Genomic DNA, 6675 nt, shown 5'->3' with positions numbered 1-6675 from the left:
AGGATGGTGCAAGGGAAATAAGAGGGACAGGAGAATAGATGAGTGAGAGACAGGCAGGATGTGAAGAAAGCAGAAAAGGGAAGATGTGAGTTTGCTGGATGTGAGTGTATAGAGAATTAAAGGAAGTAATAAGGACACAAAGAGAGACAAGGGAGCGGGGAGAAGGATGTGAAGGCAATAAAGAGCATAAGATATGAGAGTGAATGATTGTGTAAAGGCGTAAAGGAAATAACAGTGGCATAAAGAATTGTGAGAAAGACAGTACAAGAATGAAAAGAAACAGAAACGACACGAGGAGAGTCTGAAGGATCGTGGCCACACCGAACGAAAAAAATTGTTATACTGGCGACATCGTTATTATCAGAGATGTGAGTGAAGTCCACATTAGCTAAACAGGATCACACAGCATATCAATTTTCGTGACATTATAACATCTAATGTGAACAATGTTACACGCAAATAATCCACACCATTTTCTATCCAGTGTCTAGCCATGTTGCCGACAGTGTTACCTTGTGTGGCCGTGCCCTAAGGCAATAAGGAAAGTAAAAGGGATAGTAGGAAAGGTGAGGGATACTGGAACAGAATATGAAGGAGTGAGAGAAAACAAGTTTTGACTGTCAATGATGTGTATAAGGGAGTAAGAGGAGGCTTGAGAAACTCAGGAGCGAGAATTGACGAAATTAAATAAAACGAGTGTAAATGAGTCAGCAGCCTATAGGAGACAGGTGAAAGAGGTTGCTTTAGGGAATGGCAGCAACGGAGAGAACAAGACCGGAGTGTGAGGACTATGAATAAGGGAATTTTTAGGGACAGGAGGAGATGCGAGAGGCGGGAAAATTATACGGAGAAAACAGGTGAGAATGCGTGATATGAATGAGGAAATAGGATGAAAAGCGAAGACGATTGGAATAGGAATTGACAAACGGAGAATCTGACGAGAGTTTGATGACAGTGATGGATAGAGAGTCTGTGTTTGTGTGTGTGTGTGTGTAAAAGGAGAGAAAGGCGAAGGATGTGAGGTGAGTGGGAAGAAAAGTGACCTCAAGCCGGCCAGTGTATGCAGCTTTCCGTGGATTACCTTCAGGGGGCCGTCACCTGAGGGGGCGGCCAGGCGGACCCGGAGGCCGGTAAAAGGAGATGGCAGAGATGACAGATGCGGCGCGGAGAAAGCCGGGGATCTATTCTTAACATCCAGAGTTGGAGCCCTGTTGGATTGTAGATCATTCTGAATGGGGGATTTTGTTGTCTCGAGAGCTTTAATATTTTAGTTCATTTAAACTTACGGTGATGCTGAATTATACTCAATAATTTATAAGTGGACGGAGAAATAATGTGATTAGTATATATATATATAACCTTTACAGTGCTTTCTTAATATATTTTAGTTTCTCATGAAATGCCCAGTCCTCGGTAGTATAGTGGTTAGTATCCCCGCCTGTCACGCGGGAGACCGGGGTTCGATTCCCCGCCGGGGAGGACCAGTATTTTAATGTGGGGTACTTGAGAAAAAAGTTGTTCCTTCGTGTTCCATGAGTGTGGTAAAGGCGACTACAAAGGGCGGCATTGGGAAACTGGGAATCCCCTCCTTGTATTGACGTAGGTGCCACGTAAGAGACGTGGCTGGAACTTCCCCGTTCCATGATTCATTTTCTTAGGAAGTTCCTAGAGTCTTGCTGTAGACCTCCCCTTTTATCAACGGAAACACATATCTTGATGTAGTGTCATGAATCATTATACTAATGGAACATTCATATCCACAGTAGGACTAGATGCTTACATGGTAGATATAACAGTTTCAGCCTGATTCTGGCCCTCTTCAGGTACGAGTAAAGAAGGAACATAATAATACGTTAGTATCTCGCAGTGGGTAGGAGAGTGAAGGAAGGGGACATACGGAGAGATGAGGAAGGAAACATACATAAAGGAAAGTGGTAACTGGTGGTGTAAGGTTCAAGATTTTTCATGTCCAATGCTTCCAGTCAACCGCCTAATCTCTCTGTGAATGATAATCACGAACTGAAATGTGCATTACTACAACAATGCTCCTCAGCTTGCCCTGGAACATCATCAGGTACTTTTAATACCTGAACAGGGTCTAATGCAGTCAGGTACGGAAGAGGGAAGACTTTACGTGGTGGCACCAATATAGCCGGGCGGTGTAGTTGGTTGGTAATGTCTTGTCTCCCTCCCTATTCCCTGAAAGGATGGTTGTAAGCTGTAGGAAAAAGGGAATCTTCAGCCTGTAGTCCACTGGGTTTACGTTCAAATGAGTATGGGGTTCTACTACTACTACTACTACTCAGTTTCGGTAGAGATATCACATTCACAATGTATCTTCGCGAGGTGCCTCAGAAATTGCGATAAAAAGGAGGGACTTGCCTACAACATCTTCCTCTGAGTTTTACTAATTCAGAACGGAATATCCTTACTCGCCAGCCAGTGATAGATCCCTCCCTACAGCTTATGTTATGCTTGACTACGAAATACACTGCCCTTTTATTTTTTACTAACGTGAGGTGGCTTTATCCAGCTTAGAGAAATTAACCGAACAAAAAATATAATAATAATAATAATAATTGTCAGTATTTAGGTTCTGGTTAGGAATAAGGAGACTGGCATTAAATTTCAGGTGACACTATGCGACATTATTTACTTTAGTTGTAATTTTATTTTTCGTTTGCAACCCTGAAACTATTTTTTTTTTTTTTTAAGTTCAGAAGATTCTTTTCTAACTGGAGCGATAAAGCCCAGTGCGTTCAGTCAGAAGGATATATGTTGTTAAGTAGAGTATTGTGTCTTGTAGGTAACCAGAACAAAATATAAAAGGACGGCACTGTCATGAAGGGGAAAAAATATGCATCTAAGTGAGCCAGTTTCCAGTTACAAGTAAACCTTCCACCAAAGAAGCGCATAAAATTCGCAGCCAGACCGGTAAACATCCACGTAAACACAACACCCCACCACAAACCCGCAAAAACACGCTCGATAAATCAGGGCCAAAACATGACAAAAACATCCTCTTCCTTATTTACGCGCGAAGATTTTTTTGCCCCGTCCCGCCTTTACTAGATCTGTTTTCTCGGGTGTCTTTTTTCCCCTCCCTTTTCTGTCCTTTCTGCCCTTGTACATATCTATTTTTAATCTTCTTTTTATTTTCGGCCACCTTGTCTATCATGTTCCCATTCCGATACTAATATTTTCTAGTATCGATTCTGTCGTGTGTCCTCTCCCGCTTCTTTCAAGGCCATCTTTACCTTCGCCAAATAGGATATGTTTTACTCCTCGTTGGTTTGTTTGTCTCCCTGTTAGCAGGATTACTCAAGTTGTAAACTGATTTTGATGAAATTTTGTGGAAGGGTGGGCCATGGGGTAATGAAGAAAAGATTAAATTTGGGGGCGGATCCGGATCCGGAGTGTCCTGCACATTAGCTCCCAAAGTTCTCAATGAATTTCAATGATTTTGTTTGAAAAGGTGGACCATGGAGCAAGAAAGAATTAATTGAATTGTGGGATGGATCCGGATCCAGATCCGGATCCTGCGTCCACGGATCCGGATCCGAGGTTACTCGTAAAGTTACGAACGTTTTTTGATGAAATTTCGTGGAAGTGTGGGCCATGGGCCAAGGAAGAAATGATTAAATTTTGGGGCGGATCCGGATCCGGATCCATAGTATCCCGCACAATATCTCCAAAATTTCGCAGTGAATTTCAATGAAGTTTTGTGGAAACGTGGTCCATGGACCAAGAAAAAGTTTATTAAATTTTTGGGCGGATCCGGATCATATATCCACGGAACCAGATCCGGGATTATTCAGAAAGTTATGAGCGGCTTTTGATGAAATTTTGTGGAAGGGTGGTCCATGGGCCAAGGAAGAAATAATTAAATTTTGGTAGGATCCGGATCCGGGTCCTATATCCACCGATCCGGATCTGGATCCTTTGTATTGGAATTGGCATTGGCGGAGGTATAAGCTCTCTGAGTGCTTTCTAGTTTGTGTTGTTTCTGCTGTGATTGCCTTGAGGGGTAACGTTCCCGTCTTGTCTTCTTTTCATGTTCCTTCCTGGGGTCGTTAAGTGTATATTCGATTGTACTAATTCCTTCAACGAAAATTCCTCCTCGTAAATTTCCCCAACAAAAATTCCACAAAATGACAGTTGTATTGAACATAATCCCCTCCCCTCTACGTCCCACACAATTTCCTCCTTCGCAGATTAATCGGAAAATGTCAGTAACTACAGTTGAGGTTCCACATTAGCAGTTCAGTGACTTGACATGTCTGGAAAATTTCACACACTAATATGGGGAGCTCCCAAAGAATGATATCACATGTCTGAAAGTGCTTATTGAGTATGGATGTGTTACTTGCAGAAATGTAAAAACGTATGTTCCATATCATCCGATCCATTATTGCCCCATCAGTAGCTTAGGGGTCTGAGACTAGGTTAGGTACAGTATTCCGAGCATCTATGGCGAGGGTGACCAGTCCATGTTCCCTGGGTGACGTTATATGAGTAATGATTCCAGTCAGCCTCTTAGATATAAACTCTGATGTGCCACAGCCGGTTGGATCACCTTAGCCCACGAAATCACCAAACATCTATATGTTTATGTATTAATCACTCAGCGTACTAAATGGTTTGCTGCTTTACAAGAACTTGTCACATACTTTAGTCATCTAAAGTCACCTCTCGAATGAGTAGGTGGCAGACACTGCCTCCTGCTTACAGCGAAAATTCCTGCTTTAATAGAATTATTATTGTTATTATTTATTATTATTATTATTATTATTATTATTTGGGGGGGGGTGCATTCACTGCAACTGACGTGCACAAAGAAATTCTACGGTATGACAAGACCTACATATCAGAAAAACATCACGGAAACCCAAAATCAGTGCTAAATTTGGTACAGGCAAGCATTCGACTGCGAAAATTAGAGGCAGAAAGTGTCATGGAAGATAACACTGAGGCACTAGATATACAACCACCAGAGAAGTTCAGTCAATTCAAGGACTCGCCTAGCATTCAGAATTGGAGACAAAGGGAGTCAGGGGTTCTAGCTCTTCGGTGAGACGGATAGATTTTGAGATCATGGATGCCTGTAAATTTCTTTCGGATGGATTGTCTTTCTTGCCCGGTTTACATGGTTTGGACATCCACATATATATACCTTTAACCCCTTCAGTACGGTAACGTCTATTTGTAATCAATCTACCCACCTCCTGAGGATTTTAGTCAACGTTGTAAAGATCTCTTATAATTAACAAGTAAGTGAAGGATGTAGCTTACCCATCTGTTTCGAAATCTCTCTCCTAAGCTGAACTCAATTGTTTGAACGTAGCTAAAATAAATTGATGAAATGCGATCTCTAGAGTAAGGTGGTTACACAAAGTCAGTTTTTAAGGGGGGTGGGAGGTTTGTGTTGTGAGGGAAAAAAAAAAAACAACAACATTGCGGCAGTTTACTGGGAGGAATTTCCGTGGGCAGAAATTTTGTGTAATCTCCTCACCACCGAATAGTTTATTTAGCCCACTACGAGAGAGACCAACTGTAGTCAAGAGATGAGAAGTTTACATTATCCCCTAAACCACGATAACCGGCTTTGGTTTTATTCCTGCTACCACCAAATGACTATTGTAAATCCCAAGAGACCCATCATAGACTGTGTTAGAAAGTCTCCATCGTGGCATAAAATAAATGAATGTTTTTTTTATTCTTCTTTATCCTTTATTTTTTTCGGTATCATACTCCTCTTCTTGCTCTATGTTCATCACTAGTATTTTCATTGCTTATGCACAACTAATATTATGTCATTTTCCTTTTATGTTACTTTGTCTCACTGTGATATCTCTTTCAGTTTTTAGTTCTTTCACATTTATTTGATGCAGTAGTTTATATTTCCATTACCCTCTGTTTTAGTAACTCTCTCTCTCTCTCTCTCTCTCTCTCTCTCTCTCTCTCTCTCTCTCTCTCTCTCTCTCTCTCTCTCTCTCTCTCTCCTCTTACCATCTACTGAAATATCCTACCTCTCTTATCCTATCCCCCTTCCTCCTCTTTCCTTCCTCTTACCACCTTCTCTCCTTCCTCTTTATCCTACTGACTCTGTTCCTATACTTCCTACCTCTTGGTTCACCTCTGTCTCCTTTTCTCTTTCTTAGTCCCCGCTCACTCCCTTCTTTCCTTCTTCCTCCTCTCTCTTCTCCATTCCCACTCTCTCGTCTATCCTTCCTGTCACCGTCACTACTCTTCCCATTTCCTTCCTCGTATTTTTTTTTCCTCCTCTTCCTCCTCCTTTCCATCCTTCCTTCCTCTTCCTCTTCATTCCATCTCCCTATCTCCCTCTTACCAGTTACGTTCTTATCCATCTGTCATCCTTCTTTCGCCCCCACCATTTTCCTTTCTTTTTCCTTCCCCACCCTCTCCCTTTGCTCCTACCTTCCTTCACCGCACCCTTTCCCCTCCTTCCTCTGTTCCTCTTACTCTTCCTTCCATACTTCGTTTCTTTTACTCTCTCTTCCTTCCTCCATTCCCTATATTTCCCCATCCATCATCCGTTAATCGTATTCTCTCTTCCTCCCTCCGTTCCTCTTGCTCTTTCTCCTTTCCTCCGTTCCTCTCACTCTCCCTTCCTTCCTCCCCTCTTCTTACTCTCCCTTCCTTCCTCTGTTCCTC

The 6675-nt window shown here is 42.2% G+C and overlaps 1 non-coding gene across 1 annotated transcript; it reads left to right on the top strand.

Moving 5' to 3' along the window:
* The first annotated feature begins 1407 nt into the window (after positions 1-1407).
* On the top strand, positions 1408-1479 carry TRNAD-GUC (transfer RNA aspartic acid (anticodon GUC)). The gene has a single exon. It is a non-coding gene; the product is annotated as a tRNA-Asp (tRNA).
* Positions 1480-6675: the final 5196 nt, after the last annotated feature.

Source organism: Coenobita brevimanus, chromosome 93 (assembly GCF_032717465.1).
Source record: "Coenobita brevimanus isolate Jiangsu-jjx chromosome 93, ASM3271746v2, whole genome shotgun sequence".
NCBI lineage: Eukaryota > Metazoa > Arthropoda > Malacostraca > Decapoda > Coenobitidae > Coenobita > Coenobita brevimanus.
This window is presented reverse-complemented; position numbering and strand designations above follow the sequence as displayed.